Source organism: Elephas maximus, chromosome 3, assembly GCF_024166365.1.
Source record: "Elephas maximus indicus isolate mEleMax1 chromosome 3, mEleMax1 primary haplotype, whole genome shotgun sequence".
NCBI lineage: Eukaryota > Metazoa > Chordata > Mammalia > Proboscidea > Elephantidae > Elephas > Elephas maximus.
In genome coordinates, this window is record NC_064821.1 from 206,349,996 (window position 1) to 206,366,817 (window position 16,822).

The 16,822-nt window shown below is 40.1% G+C and overlaps 1 long non-coding RNA gene across 1 annotated transcript in view; it reads left to right on the plus strand.

Moving 5' to 3' along the window:
• Positions 1 to 3,248: 3,248 nt before the first annotated feature.
• The window catches only part of LOC126073910 (uncharacterized), a 50,993-nt gene continuing 37,419 nt past the window's right edge, over positions 3,249 to 16,822 (plus strand). The window contains exon 1 of the long non-coding RNA XR_007516874.1: positions 3,249 to 3,281. This is a non-coding gene — a long non-coding RNA (uncharacterized LOC126073910). The remainder of the gene's footprint in view (positions 3,282 to 16,822) is intronic.

The following is a 16,822-nucleotide window of genomic DNA, read 5'->3' on the forward strand; positions in this document are numbered from 1 at the left end:
CCAGTGGCTGGGCCAAGGGGCAGGGCCTCCCCACCCACCCACCCTGAGTTCCCAGCTTAGGGGCCATGGTGTTTTTTAAAAAGTTGCGAGACTGGTTTGGGCACGTATAGCCCTGAGTTCTGGCTTAGGGGGAGCGGCAGTTGTTGAATACTGCCAGACTGGTGTTGGAGTGGAGCAGGGTGGGGGAGTAAGTGAGGGGAAAGAGGCACTTCTCCACTGTGAAACTCTTGAAGGGGGAGGGATTATTTTGTCCCCACATGGTAGGTTATATGCTTTTACTTAACTTTTGCAGATCCAATGCTTCTTCCACTTGGTTCCAGAGGCTTGTGCGGACTCACCACTGCCCAGCCTCCTGAATGCTACTGCTTGCCCCAGCCCGCGTGCGTAAGTTGACCCAGCAAGCTGGGTGATAATAACCTTGCAACTAGCACTTCTTTGCTGCATTTGAGTTGTCTTTCCATCCCCGTGCCACTCATTTTGACTCATGAACTTTGTCTTTGATGATCAGGGCTCCTAGACTGTCATATATAATTGATTCACTTGTTTTTTTCAGGTCTTCATTGTAAGAGGGATGGCAGAAAGCATCTGACTATTCTGCCGTCTGGGCCTCACCTCTAGTTCTTTCTAATGTATAAAAGGTATATCAATAGTTGCATCAGTGTTTTTTCTAGAATCTAAGAGAATTTTGATTATTTGTGTGTATAGAACATGTATCAGGTAAAAACAAACTTAAAAAATTAAACAAGGACCTCTCTACTGTTTTTGCAACTTCTTGAGAGTCTATAGTATTTTAAAATAAGGTAGTTTAAAAAATTATACAGGAACAACTAACACAGCCTTGACCAGACTGAGCCCAGAACAACTAGATGGTGCCTGTCTACCACCACCAACTGCTCTGACAGGGATCACAATAGAGGGTCCTGGACAGAGCAGGAGAAAAATGTAACAAAATTCAAACTCACAAAAAAAGACCAGACTTACTGATCTGACAGAGACTGGAGAAACTCTGAAAGTATGGTCCCCAAGCACCCTTTTAACTCAGTACTGAAGTCACTCCCAAAGTTCACCCTTCAGCCAGAGATTAAAAAAACCCGTTGCCCTTGAGTTAATTCTGACTCATAGCAATTCTATAGGACAGAGTAGAATTGCCCCATAGGGTTTCCAAGGAGCTCCTGGTGGACTCGAACTGCCAACCTTTTTTTAATAGTTTTAGCCTTTAACCACTACGCCACCAGGGTTTCCAGCCAAAGATTAGACAGGTCTATAAAATGAACAATAACACACACGAGGAATGTGCTTCATAGTTCAATCATGTATACAAGACTAAGTGGGCACTCTGCCCCAAAATCAAAAATGAGAAGGCAGGAAATGACAGGAAAACTGGATGAATGGAAACAGGGGACCTGGGGTAGAGAAGAGGAGAATGTTGGTGCATTGTGGGGTTGGCAGCCAATGTCACAAAACAATTTGTGTAATAATTGCTTAATGAGAAACTAATTTGTTCTGTAAACTTTCACCTAAAGCACACACACATGCACAAAAATTAACAAATAGCTTGACCATTTCAGTGCTTAAAATATGAAAGAAAATTCTGTATCCCAGACTTTTTGATCATAAAGTGTAATTAAGATGATCCAGAATTTATTTACTATATTAACTATTTTTAGAATGTATGTGTGTGTGTGTGTGTACCTTCAAACCTGTGAATCCCCAAGAAAATTTCATCAGGACCACATGAACCACAGCCTACACAACCCCAAGACCAGAAGAACTAGATGGTACGTGGCTACCACTACCAACTGTTCTGACTGGGATCACAACAGAGGGTCCCAGACAGAGCAGAAGAAAAATTGTAGAACAAAAAATCAGATTCACAAAAAAGGTCAGACTTACTGGTCTGACAGCGACTGGAGGAATCCCTGAGACTGTGGCCCTAAGGCACCCTTCTGAATTGGAATTGAAGCTGTTCCCAGAGACCACATTTCAGCCAAACCATCAACAGCCCCATAAACTAAATAATAACACCTGAGAGGAATATGCTCTTTAGAACAAATCAATTATATGAGATCAAAAGGGCAACATTTGCTCAAAAGCAAAGATGAGAAGGGAGGAAAGGTAGAAAATCAGGGTGAAAGAAAACAGGGAAGCTAGGACAGAAATGGGGAAAGTGCTGACACATTGTGAGGAATAAAACCAGTGTCATGAAATACTTTATGTACAAACTATCTAATGGGAAACTAATTTGCTCTGTAAACTTTCACCTAATGCACAATAAAAAAATTAAAAAAAGAAAATTTCAAAAAAAAATTAAATTAGGAACACATACTCATTACAATAAAAACTTAAAAGTAATGATCTTTAGAAAGAAAATTAAAACAATCATTTCACCACTCAGAAAAGATGTTAATAACTATAGTATTATATTTTATTATATTATCTCATTTACTCCTCAAAATGATAATAGGAGGTAGTAACTTCTATCCCTGTATCACGGATGAAGCCGAGGTTTGTCAAGATTGAGTAAGGGCAGACAGTCAAGTAAGAGATAGAGCTGAATTTGTCCACATGGCTTAATTGTTTTCTCAGGACAGAATCCTACAAGTGGAATTGATAGATCTCAGGTTATTCATGTTTTTAAAGCTTTCGATACCAATTTGCAGGCAGCTTTTTTTACAATCAACCATATTGAGTATAGCTTACAATTAATAAAATGCACTCATTTCAAGCAGACAGTTCAATGAGTTTTGACAAAAGTATATACTCATGTAACCAGTGCCTCATTAAGGATGTGTAAGCAGTTTATTTTTTGTTATGACTATGTAAATATTAATCACCATTATGCCAACTAGTATGTTTTAAATATGGGTCCTTTCTTTCACAATTTTTGGTTTTTCCTGGAGTTCATAATTGCTTCTTATTTTCACTTGCCTAGTATTCTAGAAATACCTAACTAAGCCTTTCCACACCCTTCAGGAGCTCTGTAAAACAATGCTCAATATAATTCCCACAGGTCAAACCTGTTAGGTAAGCTATTTGTTCTGTTTCTGTTTTTTCCCTGTGATATTTGCATTGGAGCACCTTGACCTGCTCATCTACTCTACACTGGTTGCTCACTAGACAGTTGTTGTCCTAGGAAATCCCTTTGCTGTTATCCTAAGCACTCCTTTTATTTCTGCCCTGTGGTATTTCCTGCTTCCTGTCTTCCTCTTTCGTACTGTGTTCTCTTATTTTAACAGAACATGTCTTCTAGAAGTATCTTCCTGAGAAAGGCTACAGAAAAGGTAAATATTTTTAGATTAGCCTGACTGAAAATTTTTCATTCTGTCTTCACAAATGATTGATGATCTGGGTGGACGTAGGGAGTATAGAATTCTACGCTGAAAATAATTTTCACTTAGAATTTTGAAGGTTATACTCCATTCTCTTTTAGTTTTCAATATTGAAACGTCTGATGCATAGGCAGTTTTTAATCTGTCTTTTCCACAAAAATTTTTTCAGGACCTGCTTTGCATGGCACATTAATTAAAAAAAAGTTTAATTAGATATTGGGAAAATAACCTGAATTAGCCTAGAACATAGTAAGAACTCAATAAAGAGCTGATAGTCTAGCCATCCTCCAAAAGATAGTCTCAAATAATCCCTATCTCCTGGTAGTCACAGTTTTGTCCCTCTCATGCTGTGCCAGTGTTGGTATGTGAGCCCAATAAAATACAGCAGGAGTGATGGTGATGGTTCAAAATGGTTTCAGCAGTACATCAACATGTAACTGCCAGAAATTCAAGCCATATTCTAAAGAGGATGTGGAATAAGGGATATCATTGCTGATGTTAGATGGATCCTGGCTAAAAACAGAGAATACTAGAAAGATGTTACCTGTGTTTTATTGACTATGCAAAGGCAGTCAACCATGTGGATCACAAAAATTATAGATAACATTGCAAAAAATGGGAATTACAGAATGCTTAATTGTGCTCACGAGAGTCCTGTATTTAGATCAAGAGGGAGTTGTTCCAACAGAACAAGGGGATACTGTGTGCTTTAAAGTCAGGAAAGGTGAGCGTCAGGGTTGTATCCTTTCACCATACTTATTCAATCTGTATGCTGAGCAAATAATCTGAGAAGCTGGACTATATGAAGAAGAATGCAGCATCGGTATTGGAGGAAGACTCATTAACAACCTGCAATATATACTGATGACACAACCTTGCTTGCTGACAGTGAAGAGAACTTGAAGCATTTACTGATGAATATCAAAGACCACAGCCTTCAGTATGGATTCCACCTCAACATGAAGAAAACAAAAACTCTCACATCTGAACCTATAAGCAACATTATGACAAACAGAAAATATTGAAGTTGTAAAGGATTTCATTTTACTTGGATTCACAATCAACACCCATGGAAGCAGCAGTCAAGAAATCAAACAACACATTGCATTGGGCAAATCTGCTGCAAAAGATCTCTTGGAGTGTTAAAAAGCAAAGATGTCATGTTTGGGACTAAGATGCTCCTGACCCAAGCCATGATATTTTAATCGCCTCATATGCATGTGAAAGCCGGACAATGAGTAAGGAAGACCAAAGAAGAATCAATGTCTTTGAATCATGGTGTTGGCAAAGAATGTTAAATGTACCATGGACTGCCAGAAGAACAAACAGATCTGTCTTGGAAGAAGTACAGCCAGAATGCTCATTAGAAGTGGGGTTGGCAAGACTTTGTCTCACGTATTTTGGACATTTTATCAGGAAGGACCAATCACTGGAGAAGGACATCATGCTTGGTAGAGGAGAATGGTGCAGGACTGGGCAGTGTTTCATTTTGTTGTACATAGCATGAGAACTGACTTGACAGCACCTACATAACAACAATTATATATATATATGTGTGCGTGTGTGTGTGTGTATGTATGTATGTATCTGGAGGTGAAGGAGAGTAGCTGAAAGAAAGCGATTTTTCCCTGTGAAATAGGAGATATTCCCTATTGAACATGAGGAGAAAGAAAAGCACTGTAAACTTCAAATGGGAGATAAAGATTTGGAATATCATTTTTGGAAACTAAAAAAAGATTGCTAACTAAAAATTAGTAAAAAGGTTGTTGAGTAGAATTTACTTAAGAGTGGAGTAATGAATAGCTTTTTCTCCATCTTTACTCAGTGGCCTAGGAGAAGAGTAACCAGGTGTTTGAATTCCTCTATGGTTAAGGATTGATTGATGAGGCAGATGAAGAGGAACACAGGAAGGTTAAGGCCCTTGAGAGAGAGTTGTGGAATGATAACTATATTGGGTTTGGAAGAAAAGGACACTAGAGCAAAGAAAGAAGGATGGGAAAAATTAAGGTTCTGGAGGTTTCCAGGATGTGTGCATCAGTAGGCTTAGTGGAATATAGAGATGGAAGAGTTGGAAGGGCAATAGGGTATATTCAAATGAAATTTCTACAGTTAAGATTTTGGAGTTTAGGTGGTGATTACAGCAAGAGTGTGACAAGGGAATGAATTACTGGGGTGAACTGGAGGAATATCCAGGAATTATAAAGTGAATTGACAGGCTGTATCACGTTGTGAGGAGACCTGGTGGCAAACTGGTTAAGAGCTCAGCTGCCGATGAAAAAGTTGGCAGCTCGAATCCATCAGCTGCCCCTTGGAAACCCTATGGGGCAGTTCTACTCGGTCCTATAGGGTTGCTAAGAGTCAAGATTGAATCAATGCAGTGGGTATGATGTAGTGAAAAGAGCAAGGGCTAGCTCCAAATTTTGGCTCTTTCCACAAATAACAAATGAATTAAAAAAAATTCTTTGATGCTCTCAGCTTCTGTTTTGTTATTTGAAAAAGAAGAAAATGCCATAACTATCTGGCAGAGGCAATGGGGGAAGATATATGTAAAACATTTGGAAAATCGGGCTCAATAAGTAGTCGTGGTTGTTAGGTGCCATTAAGTCAGTTCTGAATCATAGCGACACTATGCGCGACAGAAGGAAACACTGCCCGGTCCTGCGCCATCTTTACAATCGTTGTTATGCCTGAGGCCATTTTTGCAGCCGCTGTGTCAGTCCATCTTGTTCAGGGTCTTCCTCTTTTCTGCTGACCGTGTACTTTACCAAGCATGATATCCTTCTCCAGGGATGATCCATCCTGACAACATGTCCAAAGTTTGTAAGATGCAGTCTTGCCATCCTTGCTTCTAAGGAGCATTTTGGTTGTACTTCTTCCAAGACAGATTTTTTTGTTCTTTTAGCAGTCCATGGTATATTCAATATTCTTCACCAACACCGCAACTCAAAGGCATCAATTCTTCCTCGGTCTTCCTCCGTATTCACTGTCCAGCTTTCACACGCATATGACGTGATCGAAAATACCATGGCTTGGGTAAGGCGAACCTTGGTCTTCAAGGTGACATCTTTGCTTTTCAACACTTTAATGAGGTTCTTTGCAGCAGATTTGCCCAACAACATTCGTCTTTTGATTTCTTGACTGCTAATTCTATGGGTGTTGATTGTGGATCCAAATAAAATGAAATCCTTGACAACTTAAAACTTTTCTCTGTTTACCATGATGTTGCTTATTGGCCCAATTGTGAGGATTTTTGTTTTCTTTATGTTGAGGTGTAACCCCTACTGAAGGCTGTAGTCTTTGATCTTCATTAGTAAGTGCTTCAAGTTCTCTTCACTTTCAGCTAGCAAGGTTGTGTCAGCTGCCTAATGCAGGTTGTTGATGAGTCTTCCTCCATTCGGGATGCCCTGTTCTTCTTCATATAGTCAAGCTTCTTGGATTTTTTGCTTAGCATAGTGATTGAATACATATGGTGAAAGGATACAACCCTGACGCACACCCTTCCTGATTTTAAGTCACTCCATATCCACTTGTTCCCACTGAACAGATCTATGTACGGTTTCCTCATGAGCACAATTAAGTGTTCTGGAATTCCCATTCTTTGCAGTGTTATCTGTAATTTGTTATGATCCACACAGTTGAATGCTTTTGCATAGTCAATAAAACACAGGTAAAACTCCTTCTGGTATTCTCTGCTTTCAGCCAGAATCCATCTGACATCAGCAATGATATCCCTGGTTCCACGTCCTTTTCTGAAACTCGCCTGAATTTCTGGCAGTTCCCTGTTGATATATTGCTGCAGCCTCTTGTGGTATTTCTGTTATAGCAGCACTAGATAATCAAGACCCTGTGTGTCCGTCAGCTTGTCATACTGTGGGGGCTTGTGTGTTGCTGTGATGCTGGAAGCTATGCCACTGGTATTCAGATACCAGCAGGGTCGCCCATGGAAGACAGGTTTCAGCTGAGCTTCTAAACTAAGACAGACTAGGAAGAAGGTCCCAGCATCTACTTCTGAAAAGAATTAGCCAGTGAAAACCTTATGAATAGCAGCAGAACATTGTCTGATATAGTGCTGGACGGCGAGCCCCCCAGGTTGGAAGGCACTCAAAAGACAACTGCGGAAGAGATGCCTCCTCAAAGTAGAGTCAACCTTAATGACATAGATAGAGTAAAGCTTTTGGGACCTTCATTTGTTGATGTGGCATGACTCAAAATGAGAAGAAACAGCTGCAAACATCCATTAATAATCAGAACCTGGAATGTATGAAGTACAAATCTAGGAAAATTGGAAATTGTCAAAAATGAAATGGAAGGCATAAACATTGATATCCTAGGCATTAGTGAGCTGAAATGGACTGGTATTGAACATTTTGAATCAGACAATCATATAGTCTACTATTCCAAGAATGACAGCTTGAAGAGGAATGGTGTTGCGTTTATTGTCAAAAAGAACATTTCAAGATCTATCCTGAAGTACAACGCTGTCAGTGATAGGATAATATCCATACGCCTACAAGGAAGACCAGTTAATAGGACTGTTATTCAAATTTCTGCACCAACCACTAAGGCCAAAGATGAAGAAATAGAAGATTTTTATCAGCTCCTATAGTGTGAAATTGATTGAACATTGTCTTAGTCATCTAGTCCTGCCATAACAGAAATACCACAAGTGGATGGCTTTAACAAAGAGAAATTTATTTTCTCACAGTCTAGTAGGTTACAAGTCTAAATTCAGCTCCAGGGGAAGGCTTTTTCTCCCTGTCAGCTCTGGAGGAAGGTCTTTGTCCTCAATCTTTCCCTGGTCAAGGAGCTTCTCAGGCACAAAGGACCCCAGGTCTGAAGGATGTACTCTGCTCCTGGTGCTGCTTTCTTGGTGGTACGAGTTCCCCCACTCCCTGCTTGCTTCCCTTTCCTTTTATCTCTTAAGAGATAAAAGGTGGTGCAGGCCACACCCCAGGGAAAATCCCTTTACACTGATCAAGGAGCAGACCTGTGTAAGGGTGGTGTTTACAACCCCACCCTACTCCTGTTAACATAAAATTACAATCACAAAATAGAGGACAACCATGCAATACTGGGAATCATGGCCTAACCAAGTTGACACATATTTTGGGGCGGACATAATTCAATCCATGACAAACATGCAATCAGGATGCATTAATAATTACTGGTGATTGGAATGCAAAGTTGGAAACGAAGAATGATCGGTGGTTGGAAAATATGGCCTTGGTGATAGAAACAATGCCAGAGATCGAATGATAGAATTTTCCAAGACCAACAGCTCCTTCATTGCAAATACCTTCTTTCACCAACACAAATGGTGATTATACACTTGGACCTCGCCAGATGGAACATACAGGAATCAAATCGACTGCATCTGTGGGAAGAGACAATGGAAAAGTTCAATATCATCAGTCAGAACAAGGCCAGGGGCCGATTATGGAACAGACCATCAATTGCTCATATGCAAGCTCAACCTGAAACAAGAAAATCAGAGCAAGTCCATGACAGCCAAAATACAACCTTGAGTATATCCTACCTGAATTTAGAGACCATCTCAAGAATAGATTTGATGCATTGAACACTAATGACCGAAGACCAGAGGAATTGTGGAATGACATCAAGGACATCATACATGAAGAAAGCAAGAGGTGATTGAAAAGATGGAAAAGAAAGAAAAGACCAAGATGGATGTCAAAGGAAACTCTGCAAACTTGCTCTCAAACATGAAGCAGCTAAAGCAAAAGGAAGAACTGATGAAGTAAAAGAACTGAACAGAAGATTTCAAAGAGTGGCTCGAGAAGACAAAGTAGAGTATTAGAACGACATGTGCAAATAGCTGGAGGTAGAAAACCAAAAGGGAAGAACACTCTCGGCATTTCTCAAGCTGAAAGAACTGAGGAAAAATTCAAGCCTCAAGTTGCAATGGTGAGGGATTCTATGGGGAAAGTATTAAACAACACAGGAAGCATCAAAAGAAGATGGAAGAAATATACAGACTCATTACACCAAAAAGAATTAGTCAACGTTCAACCATTTCAATAGGTAGCATATGATTGGGAACCGAAGGTACTAAAGGAAGAAGTCTAAGCTGCACTGAAGGCATTGGCAAAAAATAAGCCTCCAGGAATTGACGAAATATCATTGCTGATGTCAGACGGATCCTGGCTAGAAGCAAAGAATACCAAAAATACATTACCTGTGTTTTATTGACTATGCAATAAACTGTGTGGATCATAACAAATTATGGATAACATTGAGAAAAATGGAAATTCCAGAACACTTACTTAATTGTGCTCATGAGAAACCTGTATTTAGATCAAGAGGGGATTGTTCCAACAGAACAAGTGGATACCCAGTGGTTTAAAGTTAGGAAGGTGTGGGTCAGGGTTGTATCTTTTCACCATACTTATTCAATCTGTATGGTGGGCAAATACTCCGAGAATCTGGACTGTATGAGGAAGAACAAAGTATTAGGATTGGAGGGAGACTCATTAACAATCTACATTATGCAGATGACACAACCTTGCTTGCTGAAACTGAAGAGGACTTGAAAAACTTACTGATGAATATCAAAGAGTACAGTCTTCAGTATGGATTACATCTCTCTTTAAAGTGTTAAAAAATAAAGATGTCACTTTGGAGACTAGGGTGTGCTTGACCCAAGCAATGGTGTTCTCTTATGCATACGAAAGCTGGATAATGAATAAAGAAGACTGAAGAAGAATTGACACCTTTGAATTATGGTGTTGGTGAAGAATATTGAATATACCACGGACTGCCAAAAGAACCAACAAATCAGTCTTGGAAGAAGTACAGCCAGAATGCCCCTTAGAAGCAAGGATGGTGAGACTACATCTCTCCTACTTTGGACATGTTGTCAGGATGGGTCAGTCCCTGGAGAACGACATTATGCTTGGTGAAGTAGAGGGTCAGGGAAAAAGAGGAAGACCATCAATGAGATGAATTGACATAGTGCCTGTAACAATGGGCTCAAGCATAGAAATGATTGTGAGGATGGTGCAGGAGCAGGCAGTGTTTTGTTCTGTTGTACATAGGGTCACTATGAGTCAGAACCGATTTAATAGCACTTAGCAACAACACTTTCATAAAAAGGCAAGAATAGGTTTACACAGAGAAAGCAAAGTTCTTTGATGGTTACCAGAGAAGGGAGGGGAATCCCTTACTAGATAGTAGATATATGTTCATCCTGGTGAAGGGAAAAGCAATACACAATATGGGGGACGTCAGCACAATGTGACCAAGGTAAATGAAGACACTGAGAGGTACACAATAATAAAAGACAGCTACAGCAAATGCTAGAACATACACAATTCTGAAACAAAAATAATGACAACCAAAAATTTGTGTCTGGTTACATAGGTAGATATGTATGCTATATAGGTGTGGGAGGGCATATGGGGGTACATGCTTGTGCATATATAGGTATAGTTTTGGGCATACATATTTGTATGTGCTGCACATGTATTCATATATAAACAGAACACATAGTAGGCACAGTTATGGAAACTTCTTAGACGTGTCCAAACACCTGTACTTCTTCCAAAACAAATTTGTTTGTTCTTCTGGTAGACAATGGTATAGTCAATATTCTTCACCAACACCATAATTCAAAGGCATCAATTCTTCTGCGATCTTCCTTATTCCTTGTCTAGCTTTCACAGGTATATGAACCGGATGAAGACACCATGGCTTGGGTCAAGCGTACCTTAGTCCTCAAAGTGACATTTTTGGTTTTTAACGCTTTAAAGAGGTCTTTTGCAGCTCATTTGCCCAATGCAACGTGTTGTTTGATTTCTTGACAGCTGCTTCCATGGGCATTGATTATGGATCCATATAAAGTGAAATCCTTGACAACTTCAGTATTTTCTGTTTATCATAATGTTCCTTATTCATCCAGTTATGAGAATGTTTCTTTTCTTTATGTTGAGGTGTAATCGATACTGAAGGCTGTGGTCTTTGTTTTTATTGTATTTATTTATGTACTTTTTATTGTACTTTAGATGAAGGTTTACAGAACAAACTAGTTTCTTATTAAACTGTTAGCACACATATTGTTTTATGACATTGGTTAACAACACCACAACACATCAACACTATACCAGTCTGACAGAGGCCATGGTAGATGTTTATTAGACCTTTGGGCTAATCTTTCTCTTGTATCTTTAGTTTTCTTCATTATCCCTTGCTCCTGAAGGGGTGAGACCAGTGTTGTATCTTAGATGGCTGCTTATAGGCTTTTAAGACCCCAGATCCTAATCACCAAAGTAGAACGTAGAACATTTTCTTTATAAACTATGTTATGCCAAGTGACCTAGATATTCCCCAAGACCATGGTCCCCTCAGCTCTCAGCCCAGCAATTCGTACCCTCAGGGAGTTTGGATGTGTCTATGGAGCTTCTATGACCTTGCCTTGTACAAGTTGTGCTGGCTTCCCCAGTATTGTGTACTGTCTTACCCTTCATCAAAGTTACCACTTAACTATTGTCTATTTAGTGTTTTTCCACCCCCACTCCTCCCCTCCCTCATAACTAGCAAAAATTGTTTCTTTTTGTGTATAAACTTTTTCATGAGTTTTTACAGTAGTGGTCTCACACAATATTTGCCTTTTTGTGATTGACTTATTTCACTCAGCATACTGCCCTCCGGATTCATCCATGTTGTGAGATGCTTCACAGATTTCATCATTGTTCTTTATAGTTGAGTAGGTACCATAGCTTGTTTATCCACTCATCTGTTGATGAGCATCTAGATTGTTTCTATCTTTTTGCTATTGTGAACAATGCTGCAACGAACATGGGTGTGCATATGTCTATTCATGTAACGGCTCTTACTTCTCTAGAATACATTCCTAAGAGTGGGATTGCTGGGTCACATGCTATTTCTATGTCTAGCTTTCTAAGGAAACACCATTATCATTTTCCAAAATTGTTGTATCATTTTGCATTCCCACCAGCAGTGCATAAGAGTTCCAATCTCCTTGAAGTCCCTCCAACATTTGTTATTTCCTGTTTTTTTTTTTTTTTTTTTTTTTTGATTCGTGACAGTAATGCCAGGGTGAGATGGTACCTCATTGTGGTTTTAATTTGAATTTTTTTCTAATGGCCAGTGATCACAAGCATTTCCTCACGTGTCTGTTGGCCATTTGTCTTCTTTGGTAAAGTTTGTTTATTTCCTTTGCCCATTTGTTAATTGGATTATTTGTCTTTTTGTTGTAGAGGTGTCAGATTTTCTTATAGATTTTAGAGATTAGGCATTTGTCTGATTTGTAATAGCCAAAATATTTTTTTCCCAGTCCGTAGGTTCTCTTTTTACTCTTTTGGTACAGTCTTTTGATGAGCATAAGTGTTTAATTTCTAGAAGATCCCAATTATCTAGCTTATCTTCTGGAGTTTGTGTGTTGTTGGTTATGGTTTGTATCCTGTTAATGCCCTGTATTAGGACCTCTAGCATTGATACTACTTTTTCTTCTATAAACTTTACAATGTTGGGCTTTATATTTAGGTCTTTGATCCATTTTGAATTAGTTTTTATATATAGTGAGAGGTATGGGTCCTGTTTCATTTTTTTTTTGCAGATGGACATCCAGTTTTGCCTGCACCATTTGTTAAAAAGACTGTCTTTTCCCCATCTGATGGACTTTGGGCCCTTGTTGATGATCAGGTGACCATAGGTGGATGGATTTACATCTGGGTTCTCAATTCTGTTCCATTGGTCAATGTATCTGTCATTGTACCAGTTTCAGGCTGTTTTGACTACTGTAGCTGTATAGTATGTTCTGATGTCAGGAAGTGTGAGTCCTCCTACTTTATTCTTCTTCTTCAATAGTGCTTTACTTTTGGGGGCTTCTTCCCTTTCCATATAAAGTTAATGATGAGTTTTTCCATCTCTTTAAAGAATGTTGTTGGATAGCAAAAATATGGAAGCAACCAAGATACCCATCAATGGATGAATGGATAAATAAATTATGGTATATTCACACAATGGAATACAATGCATCAATAAAGAACAGTGAGAGGCGGGGCCAAGATGGCGGACTAGGTGGACGCTACCGCGGATTGCTCTTGCAACAAAGACTCGGAAAAACAAGTGAATCAATCACATACATAACAATCAACGAACTCTGAACAACAAACACAGACTTAGAGATGGAGAACGAACAAATATGGGCAGACAGCAATCGTTTTCAGAACCAGGAGCCAGCGTACCAGGCAGGTGACCTTCGGAGCCCGATTTGGGGCAGAGCCCGGGGGGCAGATGGCACAGACAAGGGGCCCAGCCCTAGCCCCTGAACTCATCCCGGGAGGGAGCCTAGCCAGTTGGCGCGGGCAGCGTAGTGGCGCAGCCGGTGGGAGAAGTCCCCGGGAGGCAGTGACTGATCTTGGAGCGGGGAGAGCAGCGTCCCAGCTGGGGAGCCGTCCCTCCGGGAGTTTGGCGGGGAGCAGGCGTGGCGCGAGCGTGGGGATCAGCTATATTTCCCTAAAGCGACCCGGGGGGGGGGGCCCAGACGTTGGTGCGTGCGACGCCCACCCAGTTCGCGCATGCGGCGTGGCGCACTGGAGGGAGAAGTCCCCGGGAGGAAGTGACTGGTCTTGGAGCGGGGAGAGCAGCGTCCCAGCCGGGGAGCCTTCCTGCTGGGATTTTGGCGGGCACGGGCGGGGCGTGAGTGCGGGGACCAGTTATACTCCCCTGAATTGACCCCGGGGGTGGGCCCAGTCGTTCGTGCAGGCGATGCCCACCCAGCTCGTGTGAGCGGAGCGGCGCGCCGGAGGGAGAAGTCCCCGAGAGGAAGTGACAGGTCTTGGAGCGGGGAGAGCAGCGTCCCAGCCGGGGAGCCGTCCCGCCGGGATTTGACGGGCTCGGGCGGAGCGTGAACGCGGGGATCAGCTCTATATTCTGAGGCGCTACACTCCTAGCTCTCTGATCCCTCCCCCACCCTCCCCAGGCGGCTCCATTAACATCCGAATACCCTGAGCCAGAGGGAGAATTCAGATAGGGATCTGACTGCATTTTTTCTTAGCTGATTACCTGGAAAAACTAGTTTCCCAGTGATGGCTCGGAGACAGCAGTCCATATCAAACCACATAAAGAAACAGACCATGACAGCTTCTCCAACCCCCCCAAACAAAAGAATCAAAATCTTTCCCAAATGAAGATACAATCCTGGAATTATCAGATACAGAGTATAAAAAACTAATTTACAGAATGCTTAAAGACATCACAAATGAAATTAGGCTAACTGCAGAAAAAGCCAAGGAACACACTGATAAAACTGTTGAAGAACTCAAAAAGATTATTCAAGAACATAGTGGAAAAATTAATAAGTTGCAAGAATCCATAGAGAGACAGCATGTAGAAATCCAAAAGATTAACAATAAAATTACAGAATTAGACAACGCAATAGAAAGTCAGAGGAGCAGACTCGAGCAATTAGAATGTAGACTGGGACTTCTGGAGGACCAGGGAATCAACACCAACATAGCTGAAAAAAAATCAGATAAAAGAATTCAAAAAAATGGAGAAACCCTAAGAATCATGTGGGACTCTATCAAGAAGGATAACTTGTGAGTGATTGGAGTCCCAGAACAGGGAGGGGGGACAGAAAACACAGAGAAAATAGTTGAAGAACTCCTGACACAAAACTTCCCTGACATCATGAAAGACGAAAGGATATCTATCCAAGATGCTCATCGAACCCCATTTAAGATTGATCCAAAAAGAAAAACACCAAGACATATTATCATCAAACTTGCCAAAACCAAAGACAAACAGAAAATTTTAAAAGCAGCCAGGGAGAAAAGAAAGGTTTCCTTCAAGGGAGAATCAATAAGAATAAGTTCAGACTACTCAGCAGAAACCATGCAGGCAAGAAGGGAATGGGACGACGTATACAGAGCACTGAACGAGAAAAACTGCCAACCAAGGATCATATATCCAGCAAAACTCTCTCTGAAATATGAAGGAGAAATTAAGATATTTACAGATAAACACAAGTTTAGAGAATTTGCAAAAACTAAACCAAGACTGCAAGAAATGCTAAAGGAGATTGTTTGGCCTGATGACCAATAATATCAGGTACCACCACAATACAAGGTCACAAAACAGAACGTCCTGATATCAACGCAACTCAAATAGGGAAAGCACAAAAACAAACAAATTAAGATTAATTCTAAAAAATCAATAAATAAACAAAATAATACACATAACAGGAAATCATGGAATTCAATAGATAAACGATCACAATAATCAAAAAGAGGGACTAAATATAGGAGGCATTGAACTGCCAGATGGAGAGTGATACAAGGCGATATAGAACGATACAAGTTAGGTTTTTACTTAGAAAAATAGGGGTAAATAATAAGGTAACCACAAAAAGGAATATCAATTCCATAACTCAAGAAAAAAGCCAAGAAAAACGTAACGACTCAACTAACATAAAGTTAAACATTATGAAAATGAGGATCTCACAATCTACTAAGAAAAACGTCTCAGCACAAAAAAGTAAGTGGAAAAATGAAATGGCCAACAACACACATGAAAAGGCATCAAAATGACAGCACTAAAAACTTATTTATCTATAATTACGCTGAATGTAAATGGACTTAATGCACCAATAAAGAGACAGAGAGTCACGGACTGGATAAAGAAACACGATCCATCTATATGCTGCCTACAAGAGACACACCTTAGACTTAGAGACACAAACAAACTAAAACTCAAAGGATGGAAAAAAATATATCAAGCAAACAATAAGCAAAAAAGGAGTAGCAATATTAATTTCTGACAAAATAGACTTTAGACTTAAATCCACCACAAAGGATAAAGAAGGACACTATATAATGATAAAAGGGACAATTGATCAGGAAGACATAACCATATTAAATATTTATGCACCCAATGACAGGGCTGTAAGATACATAAATCAAATTTTAACAGAATTGAAAAGTGAGATAGACACCTCCACATTTATAGTAGGAGACTTCAACACACCACTTTTGGAGAAGGAAAGGACATACAGTAAGAAGCTCAATAGAGACACGGAAGACCTACTTACAACAATCAACCAACTTGACCTCATTGACTTATACAGAACTCTCCACCCAACTGCTGCAAAATATACTTTTTTTTCTAGTGCACATGGAACATTCTCTAGAATAGACCACATATTAGGTCATAAAGCAAGCCTTAGCAGAATCCAAAACACTGAAATATTACAAAGCATCTTCTCTGACCATAAGGCCATAAAAGTGGAAATCAATAACAGAAAAACTAGGGAAAAGAAATCAAATACTTGGAAAATGAACAATACCCTCCTGAAAAAAGACTGGGTTATAGAAGACATCAAGGAGGGAATAAGGAAATTCTTAGAAAACAACGAGAATGAAAATACTTCCTATCAAAACCTCTGGGACAGAGCAAAAGCAGTGCTCAGAGGCCAATTTATATCGATAAATGCACACATACAAAAAGAAGAA